This window comes from Tamandua tetradactyla, chromosome 25, assembly GCF_023851605.1.
Source record: "Tamandua tetradactyla isolate mTamTet1 chromosome 25, mTamTet1.pri, whole genome shotgun sequence".
NCBI classification, from domain to species: domain Eukaryota; kingdom Metazoa; phylum Chordata; class Mammalia; order Pilosa; family Myrmecophagidae; genus Tamandua; species Tamandua tetradactyla.
This window is the reverse complement of record NC_135351.1, coordinates 38067701-38080689: the sequence shown is the minus strand read 5'-3', so window position 1 is coordinate 38080689 and position 12989 is coordinate 38067701. Positions and strand designations below refer to the sequence as shown.

At 41.6% G+C, this 12989-nt stretch overlaps 1 long non-coding RNA gene across 1 annotated transcript; it reads left to right on the top strand.

Annotated features, from left to right (window-relative positions):
• The first annotated feature begins 6862 nt into the window (after window positions 1–6862).
• On the top strand, window positions 6863–11994 carry LOC143669110 (uncharacterized). The gene is made up of 3 exons (XR_013168712.1): window positions 6863–7208; window positions 7629–7768; window positions 11379–11994. It is a non-coding gene; the product is annotated as an uncharacterized LOC143669110 (long non-coding RNA).
• Window positions 11995–12989: the final 995 nt, after the last annotated feature.

Sequence of the window (12989 nt, the reverse complement as noted above, 5' to 3'; positions counted from 1 at the left end):
AAGGGCCCTGCGCAGATTTAAAGTCTCAGGGCCCCCACGGCCCCCACCGCAGGCACTGAGCCCGCAGGAATCCTGACAGGAACAGCCTCCTGGGCTTGCTGGAGGCCAGAGGAAATTGGCTATTGAGCGTCCTGCCCAGAATCCCAGCCAGTGGACCCCTCTCACCTCATGCTTCTTTGTAGACAGACGTCGCCTGCTCTCTCTCACCTCCTACTGGTTCTGCCCTGACAAGTCCCCCGGATTCCTCCAGCAGCTTCCACGGTCCCTTCTCTGCCTTGTGTCTTTTCCCCCGGTTTGATGAGCTCTAGAAAGGGGGGGCTCAGATGACAGACCAAGGCTGAGAGGCCGTTTTAGGTCTCCTACTTCTCACTGCCCCGAAGTAGCTGCTTTGCCATTGTATCCGCTAGTACATATAATAAGGTGAGAGGTCTGGAGCCCTCAGCTTTGTTCCCTTCCTCTGTTTCCTGTGACTCTACCACTGAGCCATGGTCCCTGTGAAGAGGTGTCCTGAGACCTGCCTGCCCTTCCCTGGCTAGTTTCTGCTGTTCTTTCCACCTCCGGGGTCAGGCTGCCTGTGGCTGTAAACTTAGCTCTCCTTTCCGAGTACTTAGCACTTGGCAAGACCAAGGGAGTATTTTCTTAGTGGTGAATCAGAAAGAATGGGTAGAAGAGGGAAGAGAGATCCCTGATGGCAGAGGGGATATAAAATTTAGGGAAATTTGTGGGAAGAAGTGAAACCAAGGAGATAGTGCCCAACAGCCTTGCAAAGGGCTTCAATTTCTGCTGTGGACCTTATCAAAGTGGACAGAGTGCTGCAAAGCGGAAGGAACGTTCTTTAACACCTGGTGGACACAGAAGGAAACCGCATCTCCCTGTTGGAGGACAGTGGCTTTGGAGCACGCCGAGGGTTGGGGAGTGTTCCTGGGAGATGTCAGTTTCTACCCGGGGCCAGCGTTCACATGGCATGAGTTGTGGCAGTGAGCATGCGTGGCCTCTGGGATGGGACAGTCTGTGGATTGTTCCTGCAGCCTGCAGCTTATGCCGCATAATTCCCAGGAGGGGCCTCCCAGGATACTGGGGAGGGGGGCGGGGAAGCAGTAGCCACCTGACTGAAGAGAGGCCAATAGGTGATAAGGGGAAGGGGACCCAAATCTGGCTCTTTTCAAGCCGCAGCTCACGAGCCTCTCTTAAGAGACAGTGACAAGGCCTTCCAGAAATTATGGGGAACCCCAGGTCTTGGGATCCGTGGTCAAACTGAAATCAAACCCATTGTGCCCCTTGTCCGCACTGCCCCTGACCCCTCCTTCCTGGGATTGTGCTTTATCAAAAGGAAGATTCACAATAAACATATTTTGGAAACAACCTTATGTAAGTATAGCACTTTAGTGATTGAGGAGGGCTTTGAATCCTGCTTCAAACCTCAGGATCTCTTGGCTGAGCTCAGAGAGGGCTGAAGTGTTAAGGTTGGCCTTTACTTAGGGCAGCTGCAAGCGCTAGTTCTGAGAACACACTAGATGCTGTGGGCCGTAAGGACAACGAGAACTGGGAAATAAGGCTGTAAATTTCATCATCACATGAATACCCAATTCTTTGGAGATCCTGCTTCTTATCGGGGAACCTCAGACCCCTGACAGGCTTTGCTGGGGTGGACGGGGAGCTAACCCAACGGGAACCAAGACCCTCCCCCGGGAGGGAAGCAGTTGGCTTCCAGCCTAGGACAGCTCCTCTTATTCCACTTTGCCTAAAACACAGTGTGCTGAAATCCAAAACTTGTCAGAAAATCCGATCCCTCTATGAATTCTGGCTTAGTTTCCTGTCAACACTTGGCTGAAACACTTGGCAAGGAATCTTGTTTTACATCATGAATATAAAGATCCAGTTTTTGGTTTCATTTCAGTTCTTGCGGTGGTGCCTACGAATGCCCAGGTATGAACCTGACAGGAAAGCCCTGAAACAGGGTTCCAGGAACAGACTGGTCAGTGCTGGCTTTGGAGGTAAGCCGGATGCTCCCCAGGGGAACGTCCGGAACAGGGCAGGCCACCGGGATCTTCCCTTTGACGTGCCCCGTTCTCTCCTTCTGTCCATCAGTCCCTTCAGTCCAGTTTGGGGTCCTGTAGTCCTGCTCTGCTTGCCACCCCCACCCTTCATCTCCATGAAAAGGGACCCTTTCGTTTTCCTTCTCCCAGTGCCCAGCTTTCTGCAACTGACTCATCTAATAAGATCAGTCATGTCCATTTGTTTCGAGCAGATTACCATGTGTTATTGCATTACGTTTCTTGGGAAAGAACTCCTTAGGCTTAATGGTGGGAATCTCAAGCACCTGAGTAGGCTGCAGAAGGCGCTACTATAAATCCAGGATTCTGAGAGTCCATGGTTGTAAGACATGCCAGGAATTTAACATCATGGCGGGTGGGGGGGGCAACTCCATTACATGAAATGTTCCCACCTCCCTTCCTTTACTCCCTGGCACGCATGGAATCCACATGATTCCACTCCTACTTCCTCTCACTGTAGCCATCCCTGTTTGGTTTTAAGGCGTCTTGGAGGTGTGTAAGTCTCTTGAGCTGATTTTGGCCTAGATCGCTGTACATTGCATTCTGTGATAGGCTATTTTCAGTAGTTGGCTCTTCTGGTCTGTTTTAGAACTTTAAGATTAACCAAAACATAGCATAACCCTTCAAGCTATTCTTGAGAGTCAGCTAGAAACTCAGAGATCATCCTTCAAGATAATGGGCTCAAGGACACATACTTGTTCTGGCTATCGAAAGGAATTTGCCATTACCTAAGCATGTCCTTTATCTCCATGGCACATTTAAGTACCTTTATCTCTACATGGGGACAAGGTCCAAAAAGGCCCTTGGTCCTTGCCTGACCAGAAACCATGGAAGAGCAGCCATCCTCCGATGATGAATACTTGCTTCCTTTAGAACATTTCCATGCACGCTTGTGCCATGATTTTCTTTTTAGCTTCAGTAGAACATCATAAAGTATCTTTTGGTAGATATTTTATTCAACAAATAGGAATCCAAATTTAAATTAAATTGAAGTTCTTTTCGAGCTGCAAATGCAAATAACTCAGCAGGGGTGAGTCTTGAGGTTCCCTCATCTTGCTGAGCTCAGGTTGGTCTGCCACAGGACCTCTGCACTTACTGTTCTCTCTGTAGGGACTGCTCTCCCATCCGCTTGGCATTCAGCTTTCTGCTCACATGTCATTAATCAGAGAAGTCTTTCCCAACACCTCCTTCCTGTTCAGTTTCATTCTCTTTGCAGCATTTATCCAATTGGAAAGTCTTTGTTTATTGGTCTGTTTTTTTTAATCTATCTTTTCCACACTAGAATGAAATGCCGTGAGAACTGGATATGTATCTGTCATCGTCCATCCCTGTATCCCTTGTGCCCAGAAGTGTGCCTGGGACATTGTAGTACTCAATAAATAAGGTCTTATGAAATGAATGCAATGATTGAGTGAATGTCCTCTTCTATGAACATTTCTAAACTCACAGAAGTACAGGCAGTGACATCACTTCACTTCCTGGTGTTTGGCAAGATTCTCCTTATGCGAATTTTCAGACTAATTCCTATGTCAGAAATTTTTTAATTTTTTAAAAGTTTGTCATAAAATTAAGGAAATCTAATATTTTGCATGTCCAAACACATCCATGCAGTTTACTGATCCTAAGAGGGGGGGTTAATCCTATGAAGTGATCTCTCTTTTTATGTAAGTTAGGGGGAAATAGAGAAGATGGGAAAGAAGAGGGGCCTCTTTTTTTTCCGATTTTGTTTTGCAGATTTTTGTGAGATATATTTGCATATCATATATTCCATCCAAAGGGTTCTCTCTCTCTCTCTCTTTTTATATATATATTTTATTGTGAGCAACAAACAAACATACAGACATTCTTGACATGGCTACAATCAGTGGCTCATGATATCATCACTTAGTTGTGTATTCATCACCATGATAATTTTTTTAAACATTTATATCTCTCTAGCAAAAGAAATAAAAGAGAAAAAAGAAAAAAACTCATACATGCCATACCCCTTACCCTTCCCTCTCATTGACCACTAGTATTTCAATCTACCCAATTTATTTTAACCTTTGTTCCCCCTATTGTTTATTTCTTAGCCACATTTTTTACTCATCTGTCCATACCCTGGATAAAAGGAGCATCAGACACAAGGTTTACACAATCACACAGTTACATTGGGAAAGCTATATCATTATACAATCATCTTCAAGAAACATGGCTACTGGGACACAGGTCTACAGTTCCAGGTACTTCCCTCTAGCCACTCTAATACACCATGAACTAAAAAGGGAATATCTATATAATGCATAAGAATAACCTCTAGGACAACCTCTCAACTCTGTTTGAAATCTCTCAGCCACTGACGCTTTATTTTATCTCATTTCTCTCTTCCCCTTTTTGGTCAAGAAGGTTTTTTTCAATCCCTTGATGCTGAGTCCCAGCTCATTTTAGGATTTCTGTCCCACATTGCCAGGGAGGTTTACACCTTTGGGAGTCATGTCCCACGTAGAGGTGGGGAGGGCAGTGAGTTCGCTTGCTGTGTCAGCTGAGAGAGTGAGAGGCCACATCTGAGCAACAAATGAGGTGCTTTGGGGGTGACTTTTAGGTCTAATTTTAAGTAGGCTTAGCCTGTCCTTTGTGGAGATAAGTTTCATAGGGGTGAACCCCAAGACTGAGGGCTCAGACTATTAATTTGGTTGTCCCCACCGCTTGTGAGAATCAGGAATTCTCCAAATGAGGAAGTTGAATTTTTCTCCCTTTCTCCCAAAGGGGTCTTTTTTAAATTTGAAGTCCTCAACCATGCTACTTAGTGTCTCTATTCAGTTTTACTCATTGAAGAAGAAATAGTCTGCCTCTAAATATGGCAGTGTCTAAGATGAGCCAGACCACCGTTTTCTTCTTTCTCCTTTGAATGGATGCAATCAGCAAAGGCAGAGAGGCCCCCTACCATCTCCTAGGCGTGATGTTTATAACTCTATTGATTGCAGTGAAGTTGAAGTGAAATATGAGAGTTGTAAAATGTTTGTTCACATGCTTTAGTTTGTTTTTTCTTATCCATTTGTAAGTGAATTTATATACAGCATTTTGTTTGTTTCATTTGTTACTAAAAAAAAAAAGAATTTTCTTAACTGGTTCTGTTTTCATAAAGTCCTAAGAATTTAGCCATGTTGATTTCTGGTTTCATTCGAGTGCGTGTAAAAACTTAGAAGAAAATGTTGCAAATGCCATATTATCAGTATATGCTTTGGGATGCCCCGGTCTTTCATATTTGCAATAAATCTGCCTGAATCTGACTTGTGACATGTTCAACTCACTATAGAAAATGAGGTGGGAATTATGCTTTTTCTGTAGAATGAATGTCTTTTCCTCTCTGAAATAAATGATCTTTGAGGTATCTTAAAACCACCCAGAAAATCTCAACTTGTCACATTTCAGCACTGAAACTGATTTCTAGAAAGGAAAAACTTGATTCTTTAACTTTTAAGGCTGATTCCTGGGTTCTTTGGTTCTGGATTCTTTGGTCATTCTCTCGTTGTTTCCCAGTGATGTCAAGCGTCCAAACTTTAGCAAATGTAAGATTTGAGAGTTTTTGAAATTTTTTTCATGAAACAACTTAATTTGCATAGACATTTCTGGCTTTGAATTTCAGGGAAATTATCATACTTCTTGGGCGGCTGAAAGATTCTTGGCCTTGGGCATTTTAACTATAATCCCTTAGAAATACACAGCCTGTTATGTCTTACTCTCTAAATGCAGTAGTTTTCTTTACGATAACTCAACTGCTAGTGCAGAGTTCTCCATGCTGCTGGGTCTTCAAAGTACCTTTTTAGAGCTAGATTGGATGATTTGAATGAAAAACTGACCACCACAAAACATAAATAACTGTCTAAGCTCATGATCATTGCCTGCAAGCTTTAGAGCTCTGTCTGATGTTTTCTGAGTTGAAACTTGTTTAATTTTTTTTTAAATTTATGTTCTTTAAGTTACATATTCCTATAGATGTCACTCTGAGAAACTTTGTGAGATTTGGTGAAACATTCAACTATGCCAAAATTATTTATTTGTTTCTTTGGCTTCTTAAGTTGGTCTCATTTTGCTCATTTGTAAAGTTAAAGATCTGCATGCACTCATGTTTAAAAAGTTCATTCCATGAGCTGAGACTCAGCATCAAGAGACTGAGAAAAACCCTAGAATGAGCTGAGAATTAACATCAAGGGATTAAGAGAAACTTCTGGACCAAAAGGGGGAAGAGTAAAATGAGACAAAGTGTCAGTGGCTGAGAGATTCCAGAGTCAGAGGTTATCCTGGAGGTTATTCTTACGCATTAAGTAGATATCACCTTGTTGTTCAAGATGTAGTGGAGAGGCTGGAGGGAATTGCCTGAAAATGTAGTGCTGTGTTCCAGTAGCCATGTTTCTTGATGATGATTGAACAATGATATAGCTTTCACAATGAGACTCTGTGATTGTGAAAACCTTATGTCTGATGCTCCTTTTAGCTACTATATCAACAGAAGAGTAGAACATATGGAATAAAAATAAATAATAGGGGGAACAAATGTTAAAATAAATTCAGTTTGAAATAGTGGTAAATGAAAGCGAAGGGTAAGGGGTATGGTATGTATAGTCTTTTTTTTCTCTATTATCATTTTATTTCTTTTTCTGTTGTCTTTTTATTTCTTTTTCTAAATCGATGCAAATGTACTAAGAAATGATGAATATGCAACTATGTGATGATATTAAGAATTACTGATTGTATATGTAGAATGGAATGATATCTAAATGTTTTGTTTGTTAATTTTTTTAATTAATAGAAAAAGTTAAAAAAAAAAAGTTCATTCCAGCACCAACATTTTGTCCTGTGATTCCATCAAGAAAACTGAATATGAGGTAATATCCCAGGATCTGACTGCTGGCTTTAAAGCTCGACCAGCTACTTACTAGTTAAGTGACCTCAGTCAAGTCTCTGCCTTTAGTTCTGCGTTTGAAAAACATGGGAAAGAGAGTTAGTGTTATTATGATGATTAAATTAATTGCGGCAGGACATGTGCTTAGAATAGTGGCCTGCACGTACCAAGCACCCGATAAATGTTAATTATTATTGTTTGCTCGCTTTATTGACAGGGAAAATCTTTTTATACCACGGTTTGCTTGGAATGAACATAAAAGCTACAATAAGGTATTTCATGGTTGGTGTCAGTTTTGGGAGGCAAGGGGAAAGGAAGTATTAGATTTGTATTGCAAGAGTTCAAGAATTCCTGTGGATTATTTTTACACCATTTTTCTAGAAATTGTTAGATAAACTACTTGTTTCACCAATTTTCCAGAAATTGTTAGATAAAGTTAAAAAATCAGAAAGGAAATAGAAGAATTAATGAGCTTAATCTGATGGACGTGTATGGAATATTTCATCCAATAACTGCAGATAAAGTTTTGGTATTATCTAACCCCATGGTTAGGAATCCATTTTTTTTTTTACTAACAGAGTTTGTAAAAGCAATGCTTATGATTTGCCATAATATTGCTAAAATAAACATGGACATTTTTTCTAGATAAAAAAAGTCCAATAATTCATTTATACATTTATTTATCTTTACAGATAGAATGTGATAGAAATACTGAATGGCAGAGCTTGTTGGGACCTAGAAACCATCAAGCCTGGTGATTTTCGAACTACATTCCATGTAGAACTCCCGGAGTTCCTGGAGGCTGTGAGAAAGGTCTTCCTAAAGGCAAAAGGTGAGGCCGGGAGAAACACCACTTCTCTTCTCTAATCCAACTAGAGCCAGAGCGGCTTTGCTTCCAGCGATTTTACATATTGCAGTTCTTGATAAGAGTTTAGCTGAGTTGATCTGCCCAGGGACCCAGAACAAGTTAATAGCAGACCAGAAACAGGACCCAGGTTCTCTGACAGCCCAGAGATCACTTTCTACACCAGGTTACCAGGGAAACCTGCAAAGAGAAGGAAGTAAAAACAAACAAACAAACAACCAAAGAAATAAAAAATCTCCGGGGTAAAATTTAGAGTCTATTCTAGGAAATACCAAGGTATTTTTTTGCCTGGCAGTTTTCTTCCACTTGATAAAGAGATCGAACGGAGGCAACTATCATTTAGAGGTTAAATGAGACCTCACAGATTGGGTCTATACATTGTTTTGTGAATTTTTCAGGTCTTTCCTCTCACTTAACTTCCTCATGTATAGAAAAATGAATAATCACCTTTTTAGAAAGCATTTCAAGGCCAAATAATTCATCTGAGCAAAAGGATTCGGGGATGAAAAATTCCCTACAGTTCTAAAGCAAGCATTATAATTTGAGGTTTCCTGGCAGTTTCTGCAAGAAAAGAAATACTAACCTTTCTTTTCTGGGCCAAATGCCAAGTTAGGTAATTACCCTTTGCCCATTTTCTTTCCCCAAGCTGTTTTAATTAGATAAGAACTCTGCCTTCATTTCCTTTCGTGAACCCAACTGTGAAGTTGCCACAACCCTTTCAGCAACGGTTCATGCTCCTGTTTGCCAAATGCTTTCCCCTTCAGAATGGAAAAGCTTTTGCCATAGTTAAGTACCTGGCTTTATTCAGTGTACAAAATGCTTTCCAAGGAGCAGAGGGCAGAGATGACAGATTTTCTGTGCTTTCCGATGCTAGGTCTTTCCGCTTCAAGGTTGCCCTCAAGCTCCAGAGAGGAGTCTGTAAGCCATTGCTTCCCTACTGCCTGGTTGTCTCTGAAAGCCGGTAGGGGCTAAGATTTAATCCATGGTTTGATAAACAATTATTAAATAGACTCAAGTTTTGCAGTCAGCCACTCCCTGCCCACCAGCCCCTGTCCCCACCTCCTTGAAAAGCATCCCAAAGACCAGTGGGTTCACAGAGTTGCAGGAGACATACCCACAATTGACCGTACAATTATTTAACCACTGATGGACATTTAGCCTGCTTCTAGGCTTTTGTAGTCAGAGACAATGCTACAATGGAAGCGAGCATTCTAGACTTGCAGCTATATCTCTATAAAATACCCTCTCACTGGGTTAAAAGGATCTTGGTTTCTGAAAGGTAGATACATATTGCCAAATTACCCCATACTAGGGTGACCCCCAATTACACCCCCGTCAGCCCCTTCCCTGCCTCCCACCCAAAGCAGTTGCCTGAGAGGGACTGTTTGCTCATTGCCTTGCCAAGTTGGAGTTAGAAAATGCTGGCATCTCTGCAAACTGTTCATCTTCTGTGAGTGAGACTGAGCATCCTTTCATATTTTAAAGAATCGTTATTTCCTTCTCTGTACCTGCTCGAGTCTTTTGTATATTATCTCTTGGGTAGAGGCCCTTATCTTAACAAATTATAAAAAAGGGTATATGGGAAGGGAAATTAGCCCTTAGTTGTATGAATTGCAAATAAGTGCAGATATGTTTGTCTTTTAACTTTGTGTATAGTTTCCCAAGTAGAATTAAAAGAAAAATTAAGGCTTCTAGGTTTCTACCAAATTTAGAAAGGCCTTTCTTACTCTGAAATTAAAAAGATAAAATGTTTTTAATTTTAATATCAGAATTTTCTTCAAATATTTTGTGACTTCATTTTTCACATGTAAATATTTGATCGCTCTAGAATTTAGTTTTCTTTTAGCTGTGAAGTCAGGATCTAATTTTATTTTATTTTTCCCCATGACTACTTGGTTGTTTCAGTACCATTTACTGAATAAAACATCAGTCTCTGGCTGATTTTCTCATATATTGAATGTCTGCATGTATCTTCATATGTTGTTGGACTTTTAGTCTGTTCTACTGATTTCTTTGTTCTTACGGCAAAGAAAACATTGTTTTAATCATTACAATGTTTAAAGATGCTTTAACTTCTGATGGGGTTGATTTCTTCTATTTTTTTTTCCCCAGAATTTTCCTGACTAATCATGCTTTCATTTATTTTTTTCATATGAACTTTAACATCCATTTACCTAGTTCCTCCACTCCCCCACCAAAAAAACATTGGCTAGTAGTTTTGGAGGAGGTACCTTAAATTTACAGATTAGTTTTGATACCAAACAAAAGCGGAGTTCTCTGCCCGATGTGCGTCACACTCAGTCTATGGCACCCGGTTTAAAAGGGAGAAAGAGTTTATTTCTACATTCAAAGCAGGAGATGAGATGGCTTCTAGGCCTAAAACTTTGTCTTTCCCAGTCTAAGAAATTTAGGATTTTTATGGATTCAAACAAGGGAAGATGGAACTGTTTCCCATACAATAGCAGATATAAAGGGGACTGAGACTAACTCAGTGAGTTTCAGTAATTTTATGTATTAACTTTCGGTTATTTTGCAATATACTAGAATTAAAAATGATTGTCATCATAATCATTTCTTAATTCTTAAGTCTCAGTTACAGCTCAAAAGAAGGATTTACATCATGTTAGCCTTTTTATTCAAGCATATATGTCTTTTCATTAAATTATTTTTGTGTCCCTTAGTTGTATTTTGAAGTTTCAAACATATAGATGTCATATAGTGGAGATCCCATCAAAAAGTAGTTAATAATGTCCTGTCCCACCTCAAAAGATTATTGCACAGATTAAATACAGATAATATATAGTATCAGGCTTTTACACACACTCAATAAATATGTAGGACAAATGCACACATTGCCATATCCTGGGTTATGTGTGACTAATCCGATATGATATGTCAGTTCCTCAATAATCCCAGATTTCCATATGGTGACTCACACTTGGCACTACCCTTGAAATAGGAAACTGCATTTTCCTACCTCTGGCCCTACTCACCTGTGCATGTGGTTTGAGGGGGTGACCAGAAGTCCAGTGGAGTGTTGGGGGGGTCTCTGTGTTGGGCAGAGTGAAAAGGTTATGATTGCCCTGCCTGGATTTGACCCACATATTAAGGGTGGGTGTTTCTTTGTAAATGTAGGACAGTTTTCTTTCCAAGATTTCACTCTCTCTTGACAAATGTGGATACAGTGATAGAAATAGTGCCAGATACATTGCAGTTTACAAAGCTATTTTATTTCCTTTTCAAAGCTAGAGGATCTCCTTTCCTAGGACAGCAGACTTGGTTAAGCTTGCTCAGTTGGCAGAGACCTGGAGCTGGATTGTCATCTCATGGCACTCAGTGCTTGGCATTCATGTATATTATGCCCCTCTCTGGCACACTCACTGTGGGCTCAATACGAAGGAACATGCTTACTTGTTTTACCACTTACTCTCTTGAAGTAGGTGTCTTCTCATTTTGCAGATCAAATAACCACGGGTCAAAGTCACAGAGCTAGAACCTGGCAAAACATCTATAATCTGTTGACTTTAAGTGGGTGGGCCTTATCCAATTAGCTGAAGAACAAAAATCTGTTTTCCAGGAGAAGAAGAAATTCTGCCTCATGACCATAGCATCAAGTCTTGTCTGAGCTGCCTGTCTGCACTACGAGTTCCAAATTTGCCAGCGCCCATAATCCTATGAGCTAATTCCTTGAAGTAAATCTCTTAAAACACACACACTCACACACACATGCACATACGGATAACCAGTTAGTTCTGTTTCACTGGAGAACCCTGATGGAGATTTGTTTGACTCCAAAGTCTGTGCTATTAACTATGTGATTAAATTAGCAGATTTTGAACAAGCTAAAATCAAGTGTAAAATCAATTGAAATACTATTTGGAGGCAAGTCAAAGCATATTCCTCTGGAACAGAAGCATTGTTGTGCAAGGTATTGTTAGTGCAAGTTTTATTTTTATTAATAAAATCACACTTGACTAAGGGCTACACCTCTTGGTCCTTCTTGAAACCCAGACCAAAAGAAGTCCTGGAGAATTTAATGATCCTTTCACTTGCATTTGCTTTCAGGGGGCAAGATTTACATTTCCGTGGTATCAAAGTGTCATAACAATAGGATCAGAAGTGTACTGTAACCCCATCATTTGCCTTAATGTTTTAATCCTTTGGTTTGATAGAGAAGTGCCACATCTCCACATGGCTGGTGACCCAGCCAGCCTCCTGTAAACTTACAAAGCTCCTCTGTAAGCTTTGTAAATATGAAAGGCAGTCCAGTGGGTTACTTACCCCAGAGGGAAACGTTGGCATGTGGCCAGTGAATCAGAGAAGTTGGTTTCCCAGGGAAGAGCACATTCAGGGTGTTTCAGCATGAATCAGAGGACATAAGCACTGCCACATGATCCAAAAAGGTGACTGCACAAAGCCAGGTTTCCTTTTATAGTTTCCATCGATGAGACTAGCGTGGGTTTGTTTCTGCACAAAGGCTGTGGAATGAGGGATTGCCACCAGAGCACCTGAAGTGGTACCCTGTCCTAAAGGACCCTCCAAACAGGGGCTGGGCCTGGGAGCCCATCTTGGGTGAGTGGGACCAACACTGAGATGCTCCAACAGGGAAGAAACCTGGAATCTGGGAGTAGCTGTAAGTGGAGACCCATGTAGTTAGAGAGCTGCGGGTGGTGCTCGCTGGACCAGATGTCAGAGGACCCCAATCCCAAAAGGACTGGGGAGAGCAAGTCTGGGGCTCCATCCCGGTTTTGGAGTGAGGCAGACACTCAGCTCGCTGGCTCTAAGGGAAGGACTTGCTTCCCAGAGCTGTGTGTCTGTCTGGTTCGTGGCTGGATGGCCTTCAGGAAACCCTCTGCTTAGCCCACAGGAGACACTCAAGTATTCAAGATTAATGAGGCATGAGGCCTGTGCTCTGTTTCTAGAAGAAGGACGCGTGGAGAGAGCAGCTCTCCGAGTCACAGATAATAACTGAGCATGTGGCTACCCCAGGAAGTGGGCTGGGCTGGGAGGGGGAAGGAGAGGTTGGGGGTGGCAGGCAGGCCTTCCTGGTTCTCTGACAGTCTTTCCTTCTTGCTGGGTGTGGTGGTCTCCATTTTGGATCCGACCCACTGGTGTTTTGCTGGTTTCCTCGGTTCCCAGGGTGATAGAGTCTTACGAGGGGAAGTCACAGCCCCAGATGTCCAGGGCT